At 45.8% G+C, this 12497-nt stretch overlaps 1 protein-coding gene across 2 annotated transcripts in view; it reads right to left on the bottom strand.

The window, feature by feature from the left end:
* The window catches only part of Ninl (ninein like), a 73993-nt gene extending 63940 nt beyond the window's left edge, over positions 1-10053 (bottom strand). For both annotated transcript variants that reach the window (XM_013115160.3, XM_021228672.2), the window contains exon 1: positions 9898-10053. The gene's annotated coding sequence lies outside the window, so the exon portion shown is untranslated. The remainder of the gene's footprint in view (positions 1-9897) is intronic.
* Between the last annotated feature and the right edge of the window lie 2444 nt (positions 10054-12497).

Here is a 12497-nt window from a genome sequence, read left to right on the forward strand (position 1 = left end):
CCCTGTGACTTAGAGCAGCCTTGCATGGTGTCAGAAAAGCAGGCCTCCCTAAGTCTCTAAGCACCCTGTGCCAGCCTACATTCCTAGCTCCCTCTGTAGGCCTCGCACCCAGAACATCCCAGAAAGGTGGCCTTTGTTGGCCACAGGCTCCATGATAGCGGTCCTAGCTGGGGTTGCTATTGCTGTGATGAAATCACGGCCAAAAGCAAGTTGGGGAGGGAAGCATTTATTTGGCTTACACTTCCACACTGAAGGAAGTCGGGGCAGAATCTCAAATAGGGAAGCAACCTGGAGCCAGGAGCTGATGCACAAGCCGTGGAAGGGTGCTGCTTATGGCTTGTTCAGCTGCTTTCTTATAGAACCCAGGACCACCAGCTCAGGAATGGCACCATTCATAATGGGCTGGGCCCTCCCCCATCAATCACTAATTAAGAAAATGGCGTATAGTCAGATCTTTTAGAGGCATTTTCAGATAACTCTAGCTTATGTTAAGTTGACATAAAACTAGACAGCATACTAACTTTCCAAATAAATCTTTTTCCTTCACCAAACAACTGGCCCCTCCAATGATTGAAATTTTCCAGTGGCAACAATACAGGTCTTGGCTACGAGGTCATAGAGCTAATTAAATGAATACTAACTCCAGTTACAAAACCAATGTTTTAAAAATATAGTTCCTCATTCCTACCAACAGTACACAAACACACCAATACTTTTTAGTACCTAAAGAAACGTTTCAGGGCTGGAGAGATGGCTTAGTGGTTAAGAGCACTAGGCACTCTTCCAGAGGACCCAGAGTCTATTCCCAGCATCCATATGGTGACTTACAACCATCTGTAACTCAAGTTCCAGAGGATTCAGTGCCATTGTTTGGTCTCCACAGCACCAAGCCCAAGCCTGGTGCACAGGCATGCATGCAGGCAAAACACTCATGCACATGAAATAAAGCATTGCAAATCAAAAATGTTTCTACAAAGCACAGGAATTTCATATCCAAAATATATTGGAACACTATCTTTTTCATTTCCCTACCAAACAGAAAGTCTTAATATCATGCAAGACTCTGTATGAGTATTAACTATAGGGAAAGAACATTAAAGTCAACAGTCCCCCAAATTAAGAAGGAAAAGTTTCAACAAAGCACTTCACACCCTAACCCCAGTAAGATACTTTCTCTTCACCAGAACCTGGGTGTAATTTTTTCATGTTAGCTATAAAGGAAATAAGAGAATAAAACAGTATAGCCTATAAAATCTAATCAGAAAACCCCAAAATGTTCACATACATATGCTCGTCTCATAATTACTCTCTTTCCTATCTGGAATTCCAATCATTCAATGCAGAGCTTGAGGCACAATACACACTGTTGACTGTTTGGTTTGGTTTAATCTCTGCACATAAACAGTCCAGAGAATCTGGAGAGAATCACTATTTTGGATTTCTACTTCTAAAGAATGGGCCTGCTGTGAAAGTCAACACCAATAACTGAAGACTCCAAAGGGATTCAGCATTGTCCCAAACTAGTCATCCTAAATGCAGGTAAGTCACCGTTCAAGAAACCAGGCAATGAGGAGACCACTAGATTTCTCTACTGTAGCTATTTAAAAGACATGCCAAACAAAATAACCTAACAAGTTATAATCTTGGGCTGATGCAAAGTTTCCCCTTAGTCAAGCAGGAATCCAGAACCACTAAAAATTAGACTAGGGCTGGAAACATTTCAGTGCTACACAGAAAGCCTCAATTCTAAAGAGACTACATAAGTTTGTAGCACTACAGTGACAGGAGGCCCAGGAGGAGACAGCAGAGCTCCTGAGGGACACTGTGAATACTGCACAAAGTGCCTGTTCCTTGAGGCCAAGAGTAAATCACCCAGTGAAAATAAATTTGCCCAGTGAAAAAAATTCACCCAGTGAAAAGAAATTCACCCAGTGAAAAAAATTCACTTGTAACCAATACAGAAAAGGAACTTGAAGGGAATGCTGAGGGCCAGGAAGCAGACCAGCTCTGGCTCATACCTGGTCCAGAGAGCAGCTCACACAGCTACTGGCCTAATGTGCATTGTCATTCTATGACTCTTTTTAAAAGCACTCCTGTGAGTCCTAGAAGTTCGGAGCTTTAGAACATCTTAGCCTATCTCATCTATTATCTTGGAAAGTATCTTCTCTTGACAAATAGGACAGGTGAGGCACAGGCAGGTGGATTCTAGCTTTGCCAAGAAATGAGCTGAACCAACCCGGCACAGGAGGCTGAGGTAGAAGATCTAAGAAAAACTACATATTCAACATGGATCCCAGTGGTGCCACAGCGGGTTTAGTTTGTATACCTACATTGTGATGTTTGCACAATTATGAAGTCACATGCTAAAGCATTTCTTTGAACACGATACCATCCTTCATCAAATCTATACAGGGGCATGTCTGGTTGAAGACCGCATACCTCTCCCACAAGCACTTGAAGGGCAGTCTCCTCTCTCTGGGCCTGTGCCCTTGAAGTTTCTGAAGTCAGCTTTGACTGAAAACCAGCTTCCTGCTCTCCGTGGCAGTCAACAAAGGAAGATGGGACTAGAGTGTGAAGGTGAAGACAGAAACCCAGTGTGCCGTGTCTGTGTGTGTACAAAGTGAAGGTGAAGGCAGAAACCCAGTCTGACGTGTCTGTGTGTGTACAAAGTGAAGGCTGGAAACAGTCAAAGCAGGAGACCAGACTGGGGCACAGACATTGGTATGAGACAGAAAATGTTTACATCCCATGCTCCTCAGGACTGTCATCCTCCCCTCCTCTTTAGACTGTAGGACCAGAGAAGGATACTACCCTTCACAAAAACCTAAGAGGCCATTGATTCTAAAGTAAATGACAAAGAAAAACTGTGTCAAAATCCGATGGATGCAAAGGTAACATCAATTTTAAGGTGCATCCCAATTCAGAAACGTTACCATAAAGAAGGTATGTCTTAGAATAAGGAAGTATACAGGAGCTTTTCTGAGTCATAGACTGAATCACTGTGAATAAGAGGGCAGATGTTTTTCAAAATTTTAATCATGTTTCCTTATCTTGAGGATTTTGTACATGTATACAATGAAACATGCCCAGAGCTACCTTCTACTTCTCCCTTCCAACTTCCCCAAATCCTCCCTAACTTGGTCCCTTCCCACTTCATGTCTTTTTGTTTGTTTGTTAACCTACTAAGTCCAATTATTGCCACATTCATGCACAGCTCCAGGGACATGACTGGGGCAGCAAGGGAATGAGATCAAAACAAATACACACAGACACAGACAGAAAGCCGTGATCGAGGGATCTGGGCTCTCTGCTGGAGAAACCTCAGCATCCCAGAAGTTTGGCATGTTTATTATATGGAGATGAGCAGAGAGATGGGGCTAAAGCATACAGCTGCACGGGAGCTGGAGTTATTACACACAGATAAACGAAGCAGAATTTAGGGTACACAGCTGGACCAAGGAGACAAGTTTAACTAACCTTGGTAGGAGGGGCAGTCTCTGTAGTGCAGTCTTCAGATGCAAACATGGGTGGGAGGAGAAAACTAGAGTGGGTATTTGCTACACACACAGTCAACACTCAGCACCCCAAGGAAGGCTTTGCCATCCCTCTGAGCCTGAGAGGTCTCTATGTCCTAGATATAGCCATGCCTACATCAACAACACACATAAGTTCAGGACTTCAGGCAGGGCTTTCTGTGCTCCCTATAAGCAAGCGCTGCCCACTTATGTATGTGGGTGGAGTCACCCACCGAGTCATGAGAAATCCACCAGTGGCCACACGATCAAAATAGAATAATTGCCCCTCCTCTAATAGCCATAGGCTTTCAATAAGTCCTCAGTAAGCGATAGGACCTGGTGAGCGCTCCCCATCTCTGCCAGAACCAGGGCTGGATTATCTTATGCAGCTGAGCACCTGCTGTCAAGTCCAGCAGACAGCATTTCTCAGCACTCCTCCCCATTATCCAGTTCTTACACTTTCTGCCTCCTCCTGGGAAACATGAATGCTCTGTGGGAGAGAGGGGGCGCCACAGATGTCCCATCTATGGTCAAGCACTCTCAGCACTCTGAACTGTAAGAGCCTCTGCCTTAACCCCTACTCACTGTAACAAGAAGCTTCTCTTAAAATCTTAACATGTATTTTCTGTGTGCCTGTGATCACATGTCAGTACAGGAGCACACATAGGTGCGTGTTTGCATTAGGTATGCATGTGGGGTCTCCCTTCCTTCCACGTGTCTGGTCAAGTCTCTGTTTGCACTATGCACACCACACTGTTGTCCTGTGACTCTGGAAGTCTTTCTCGTCTCTGCCTCTCTTGCCCCGAGTGCTGGGATTACAGCCTTACTCTATACCACGTCTGGCTCTTATGTGGAATTGGGAGATCTAAACCCAGGTCCTCCTGCTTGAGCATCAAGTACTTTTCCACTGAGCCGTCTCCTGACATTTCAAAATCTGCTATCAGACATTTCATCAACATCATTTCCTTTTTCATCTGCTGCTAGAGAACTGTATATTTGGGAGGTCTCAAACCACATTGCTTCCCTCATTTTCCTGTGCTCCTGTGTTGAGATTTGCTCATCTGATGGATCAGTTATCTAAGGCACAGTGCTGAAGGGTTTTCATGGCAAATGCCTTTCTCATGAAGATGTGTCTTGGAGTGTCTGGCTTGTATGCAATTTTGATTCGAGATCTGGCCAAGGAATATGATGTAGTCTCCCTGCAGTAGGTTTTAGGAGTTGTGGACAGAAGAGAAAGGAATGACTTAGGACTGATGCACATAGCAAAAGGTATGGGATGCCCACGTGTGAACATGTCAACAGGAGGATCCCTGAGGCTGGCTGCCAACCAGTCTAGCTGAACTGATGTGTTCCAGGTTCAATGAGAGGCCCTGTCTCAAAACAGTAAGGTGAAGAATGATTGAGAAAGGCACCTGACATGAACCTCCAGCCTTCATGTGCATATGCACGCACACAGACAGACAGACAGGCAGACACACACACACACACACACACACACACAATTTAGCCCCAAATTCCTAGTAACCTGGGCTCTATTTCCGAAGGATCACAATCAGGACACACACAGGGCCTGATACAGCTAAACAACTACCCCTGGAATGAGGCCTATACAAGTCAACCAAGAGCCAGGAATCCAAAGCCTATTTCTCCCATGCTTCCACAGGATCCTGCCTCCAAGCATAGGACCTACCTTATATCCAAGGGTTCTCATGTAACAGAAAACACCTGAGATACAAGGGAAAAGGATCCCCCTTTCTCTTCTGGTTTTAATTTTTATCTCTTGATGGGCGACACAAAGAATTTTAACAAAACTCAGCCACCTGCAAAGAACCGTGCTCCACTTTATCAGAAACAGCACAAACAACACTGGTGAAATAGTATGTGCCATGCCTGAAATCCACATTCCTCAGAACTTAGGTAAGCCTCCCTTTGACCCATGTTTCATCTCTACTAGCTCTCCCTTCTCTGGGCACAAGTCAGCATGATCTACCTAGAAAAGTCTTCCCTTCAAAGGCAGATTCCTGTGGAACAAGAAGGACTACACCAGCACCTCTCTCTAATATCTAAATGTAGTTGCAGAATAAGTAGCTTCAAGTCCCTCAATCACATATACAGCTGCTACTGGGGCACTTTAGTGTGTTTCCACACTTGACTCTTCAAACGTGTTTTGTCTTTCTGCTTCATCAACATTAACTGCTCTACTCTGACCATCCTGAAATTTCTTTTTGTACACACACACACACACACACACACACACACACACACACACACGTAGATGAAGTCCTGGGTGAATGTGTAGTATTGACATGTCGAAGACCCCATGACTCAGAAACATGAAAATGGCTAAGTTTTACCCAGGTGACACTCAGAGGAATAACAAAGGAATAGCAAAGCCTTTCTCTAGTCCAAGGGTTTTGGAAAGACTGGCAAAAACTAGCAACCGCAGCTTCCTCCCATTCCTCCAGGATGACTACTCCGCTACAGCGACCTCCTACTGAGACTGGATAATCCCTTCTCCTTGTTCTGATTGTAGTAGGTGCTTCCATCAGAGTGAGCACATCCTACCCGATGCCAGTTTTTCTATATGTCTATTTGTGGTTTCTTCATTCCTATCACATGCCCGTCCGGTTTCCAAGGTCAAGGCATGCAGGACTCAGCACATATACACAGGCTCTGATGGCCCTTGGGCTGTACTGACACAACACTGAGTTATATCTCCTGCTGTTGTTGACAGTTCTGATGGACCAGAGCCCACTCCTTGCTCTTCATTTCAAGATTATTTTATTATTCGTGCGTTATGTGTGCATGCGCACATGTGCAGCTGACCTGCAGAAAGTATCAGATCCCCTAGAGCTGGAGTATCAGGTGGTTGTGAATCACCTGACCTGGGTACTAGAAACTAGCTCTGGTCCTCTGCAAGAGCAGAAAGTACCCAATGAGCCATCTTTTCAATCGAACTCCTTGTTCTTTGTTTGTTTTTTTGGTTTTTTGAGACAGGGTTTCTCTGTGTAGCAGTCCTGAATGTCCTGGAACTCGATTTGTAGACCAGGCTGGCCTCAAACTCAGAGATCCATCTGCATCTGCCTCCCAAGTCCTGGGATCAGAGGCGTGCACCACCACGTGGCTAAACTCCTTATTCTTAACGAGAGTCCCAGAAGCCAACTTTCTCTTTGCAGAAGTGATGCGCCTTTACAACCTGCCCTGCATAATGCTATGCACAGAGGAACAAGTAAATGACTAAAGTAACCTCAGCCACAGCTGATGCCTTGAAGCCTCGTCACCTCCCTATTTGTTTACACTGTACTAAATTAGGTTTCCCATCACTTGCAGCTAAAGCATCTTAAACTCTTAGAGACTTTGAAACCCAGAGCTTTTGATTCCCCTAAAAGGTGGTAACCCCTTCAGTGAAACTCCAATACATCAAAACCATTGCTTATTACATGAAGTGGATCCCCAGATACGGTAACTGGGAAATTAGATGTGTGGCACATCACACAGAAAAGAAAAACAGACTTTTCTCTAATGAGATAAAACAATGCACAAAAATATTGCGCTACACACCAGCACTCCTTTCAAACTCGAGCAATCAAAATTAATGTATAGGGCAAACATGGCTTAATGCCAGGGAGACCACACCCCAACCCTTGGGAAACAAGAAGCTTCAGAGGCTCTCCATCACTTAAGTATGAGCAGGTGAGTCCATACCACAGTCAAAGGGAAGTGTGGTTCTAGATACATGTCCCACACATGAGATAAACTCCACATGCTTCATTGGCTCTTTTAAGACTTCTGTTGGTTCAAACAGACTATCAGAATGTTGTAGACTCAAGGTCACCCAGGAGGATGGTGGGGGAAGCTAAGCCAACAACTGTGGTCACCCTCCAACAGCTCCAGGTAGAGTCTGACCCAAAGTTTTGGCCTCCTGCTGTGAATAACCAAATTTCTGGCACTGAGCCTGAATTTCTAATTCATATTTGAAGCCAAGGACTTAGTTAAACCCAAACCTAGAGCCACTGCCACTCAAACACCGATGAGCAGATACTAGCAAAACACACAAAAAGAAAACTCTTCCAGGCCAGGAAACTTTGAGCTCAGGTGTGAGACCAGGACACTGCCCCAGATTTTATATCCTGCTTCTAGATCTTTCTTGAGCCAGGAAAAGGAGCGCTACCTAACAGCTGCCCACGGCATTACTCAAAGGCAGGTATCTACACTAGGAAGAAGGCACTCAGACAGGATCCTCAAGTGTTTCAAGTCTCAAATGTCCCATGTATTATCTTGAAAATTTAGAGAGAACCACCCACCAAATAACATCCAAACCAATACTTTACAGTTAGAATCCTGGTGAACATTCCTAAAGATGGAAATTTTAAGGGATTTATATCTGGCTGTCAGCAAATGACTCCAGCCTACCCATATCCTAGCACGGACATAACATCTCTTCAAATTGTAACGTAAAATGAGTTAGAATAAGCCCATTCTCTATTAGCTTGTACAGACTTTAAAAAGTTAAATCCTAGCTTTTCCTTTATAAAGTGTTCTTTTTCCAGGTCAGCAATGTTACATCTTATCTAAAATTCAAGTTTCTGGAGAAGGCTATTTTCCCATTCTGAAAAATAAAAAGCAGTATCCTCTTCCAATTTTCACTGAACCTCCATTTTGTGTTACAGAGAGATCCTACTTTTCTCCTCCATAGGAACTGGTGTTGCTAACGATGGGGACACACACTGAGAAGCAAGCCACTTAGCACTTTCATTACTGTGCTAATATCACCATGTGCACACACACTCACTTAGGTATCGGAGGCTAATCACCTGAGTAGCCTCTCAACACACTCAACAAGCTGCTTGAGGCTGCTGCTAGCACAGCAGAGCATTCTGTCTTACAGGAAGCTTTCTAAATAGTAAAACATAAGCAAGAGCTGCTTATCCGTGCTATTGCTACTGGACTGGGGATGGAGTTCAGTAGTAGAGCTTGGCATACCTGAGGCCATGGGCTCCACCCCCAGCACCCCAAAAGTAAACATTATGCTCTACACCTAACTGCATGCAATAATGCTTATAAAGCTAGCAGATCAGAACGTTGACATCAGCAATTCCTTGAAGTAGGATGTAGCAGTCATTCCAAGGATACAGGGATGGCAACCCTAAAAGGATGTTTTCGGTTCACACATGTGGTTTGTCCTCCATCAGAGCATGAGTGTCTGGCAAATGACTACAAACTAGCCTGATGTGTAGTAGTTTAAGCCGCTAACAATGATGTAAAATGAACAGAGCAGGCAAACCGGCTGCTGCCCTAACTGCCTCCACCGCCATGTTCCTTCTCATACACACCTGTTCTTGAACACAGTTCATAAACTGCCTGTATAGTGTTCTGTTGAACAGACCCATCTCCTTTCTTTCTTTTTCTTTTCTTTTTTTCTCTCTTTTTTTCTTTTGTGCTTTAAAAGTAGTGTAACTCCACCTGGCAATCTCAGTCAAAGGCTCTAAGAAGAAACACCATCTTCAGAGTTTCTCTGGGCTACCTGCATTGTGCATCAGTTGACCCGGACCTTCTCCCTGGTTCCAAAGCTTGGCTAAATCTTGTAGCAAAGACATCGCATGGCTCTTCACTTCCACCTACATACAAACAGCTACAGAGAGCGCCTGACAATGTGTGTGCGCCAGAAACCTTGAACTGGACTCCCACCGTGGGGTCTATGAACTTAAGACAACTAGACTGAACCAAAACACGGGATCACTGCCACTCTGCTGCTGATGGACCAGTCTTGGAAGGGCACAGCAAAGTAGCAGAACGGGTGCGCAGGCAGGGACGACCTTGACACAGATGCAACAGGCTTCTCCGCCCCAGAGAGGTGTCCCAGTTTTCAACAACTAAGTGCAAAGTGATAACACAAGCAGAGATCACAAGAACATCTTCACAAGGCACAAGAGAGACCCACGAGCAGTAACAACGCCAGCAGGTGCTCCCAATCAAGCACGGTCCCCGGTTTTTCCAGGGGGACCGGTGGGCGCAGACACAGGCCGGGCTCGCCTCCCGCTATGCTCCCCCTAGTCAAAGGAGGACGAAGGCGGGAAGCGCAGCGGGCTCATGCAACCCACGCTCCAAGTTCGTCAAAGTTAGGGGCGGCGGCTGCACCATACACTGAGTTCAGTACCGACCACCACTCCCGGTCCAGCCCCAGACAAGCAGGACTCCGGTGTGGCGTCCCAAGCGCGCGCCCGCATTCCAGCCATCCGCTCCGCTATGTACTGGCCTCAGCACAAGGATGCCGACCCCGGCTGCCTGGCTCGGCCCTCTTCGGCCCCGCTCGGCCCTACTCGGCATCCCTCGGCCCCGCTCGGCTCCCCACCCCTCAGCTCCTCTCCCACGCCCTACTCACCTGGGGAGTGGGAGGCTCCGCGCTCGGCTCTGAGTCCGCGTTGTGGGCGCCAGGAGCCTACTGCAAAGCGATCCGGGTAGGCTCCCCAGCCGTGCTCCTCTCGGCCGCTCTTTGTGTCTGGCGGCCCGCCTCGCTCCCCTGGGCTCCCAAAGGCCTCCGGGCGCCGCCCCCTCGCTCTCGCGGGGCCTCCCCAGGGAAGGGGAGGGGCGGTGTCGGGGGGCGGAGCCTGGAGGGGCGGGGCGAGGAAACAGGAGGAGTACTGGACCAGGGGCCTAGCTGCTCAGGAAGAAGAGGAGCCTAGGCTCTGGGAGGTAGGGTGTTATAAAAAACAAGTTACCCAAGTCTTTTCAAATGGAGAATTCACAGAGTGGAAGGCAGCCAGGGCCTGTAAAAAGCCCATACCATACCCTAACCAGCCATGCTTTGGCTGTTTCCTTTTTGATGTGTCATAACCTGTCCTAGCCAGTGATGGACATGACAGCTATGCACACACTGTGGCAGTGGTATAGCTGTGGGTCCTGATTCCCTCTAGATTGTCATATGAGGTTCCCAATTGTGCTGTGCCATAGTTGCTATTGTGAAGAATGTGTTTTATTGGAACTGGGAAGATGGTTCAGTGCATAAAGTCACTTGCCTTGCAAGTCTGATGACCTGAGTTCAATCCCAGAACCCATGTAAAGGTGTTAGGAGGTGCTGGAGAGATGACTCAGCAGTGAAGAACACTGGCTGCTCTTCCTGAGGACCCAAGTTCAATTCCCAGCACCCACATGGCAGCTCACAACCATCTGTAACTCCAGTTCCAAGAGATCCAGTGCCCTCTTCTGGGCTCATGAGTGACCAGGCATGCATGTTTCACATAGACATACGTCCAGGTAAAACACCCATACACATAAATTTAAAAAAAAAGAGGTAGTAGGAGAGAATCGACTCCACAGAGCTTTCTTCTGACCACACACACACACACACACACACACACACACACACACACACACACACACTGAGGTACATGCCCCTCTGTACATACACACATAGAAGCATAATGCACATACAAACACTCAATAATAAAGTTTTTAAAATACTTTAACAAACTATATGTTCTCTATCTCCTGACACTCTGTTTGGGTTTTTCCTGTACTGTTAGAGAATGAACTTGGTATTAGCGAGAATCACCATGTCATTTAATGAATGTTGACTTTATGCCATCCAGTTCTATTGCTTCTAGGATCTTCACTTTATCTGTGAAGTGGAGATGTGAAAAACACCCATTGCAAGGAGACGAACGAAATGATCCAGTCAAGTCAGCAACCAAAATTAGTCATCACAGCAGTGGCTCCTAGCCAGAGAGAAACAGAGAATGTTGCTTCATCTTCCCTAACTAGAGCAAATAGTTGAGATAAACTTATAAATAAAAAGAGAGTTGTTTGGGCTTTCAATTCAGAGGTTTCAGTGCATGATCATTTATCTTTGTTGCTGTGGCAAGTCACCACATCTAAGCTGGGATTCAGAGAGTGGGGGTGGGGGGCAAGTCACCACATCTAAGCTGGGATGCAAAGAGTGGGGGTGGGGGGCAAGTCACCACATCTAAGCTGGGATGCAGAGTGGGGGTGGGGAGCAAGTCACCACATCTAAGCTGGGATGCAGAGAGGGTTGTGTGGTTGTGTGGGGGGGGGTCCCTTGGGCACCTCCTCAATGACCAGAAGACTTGGTACTAGATTCCACCTCCTAAAGGGTCTATTGCTTCAACAGCATCATAGATTAGAAACTGAGTCAGTAATAGGTGGGAAACATACCGACTCCAAACTCTCGTGTGAGGGGAATAAAGCCCTCCACTTGACAATTTAAAATCTAAAGATGCCTGTGCCTGAACCTTCCCCTGGAGACGCTAAGATTTGCTCAGGAAAGAACCCGAGTCAGTCGTGCCTCTCTTATACTCTTTAGACCAATCTACACATCTCAACAGCAGCACATCCTAGGGGCTCTTTTTTTTTGCTTCTGTTTGATTTTTAAAGGTTATTTAATTAATTTAGTCATCTTGCATGGTAGGGCACATGAGCTTCATGGAGTGCACCACACATGTGTACCATGCGCTTTTACCAGCTAAACTGTCTCCCAGGGCCCAGAAGTATAGTATCTTTTAAAAAAGAATTACTTTCCATCTCTCTCTGTCTTTTTTTTTTTAACACAAATGGTAGAACACATGCCCCCAAGCCATCACTAAAGGAATAGTGTTTGGACCCTGTTCTGAGACTACCTTATTTTCCATATGAAGAAAATTTCTTTTCCAGATAGAGAGATACATTCCACTTTTGTCCAGCAAATCTTTTTGACAGGAAGATTACATTTACCTTCCCAACAAGAAAAGTTTAGCAGCCCACACTAGTACCTTTGTCCATTCTCAGCAGCTCAGCAAATGCTGAGCAACCTGGTAGTTGTCACCACCCCAGCCTGGCTGACACACATTCATTGTAAAATTATTGGTTGTCTGTGTAATGGTCACAGCTCTCCTTCCTTTTAATACTGTTGTTTTGGCAGTAATTACATAAACCCTTGAACTAATATTACTATTTTGTCTTTTTGTTTAGTTTTAATTAATTGATTTA

This window comes from Mesocricetus auratus, unplaced genomic scaffold (genome assembly GCF_017639785.1).
Source record: "Mesocricetus auratus isolate SY011 unplaced genomic scaffold, BCM_Maur_2.0 Super-Scaffold_100004, whole genome shotgun sequence".
NCBI classification, from domain to species: Eukaryota; Metazoa; Chordata; class Mammalia; order Rodentia; family Cricetidae; genus Mesocricetus; species Mesocricetus auratus.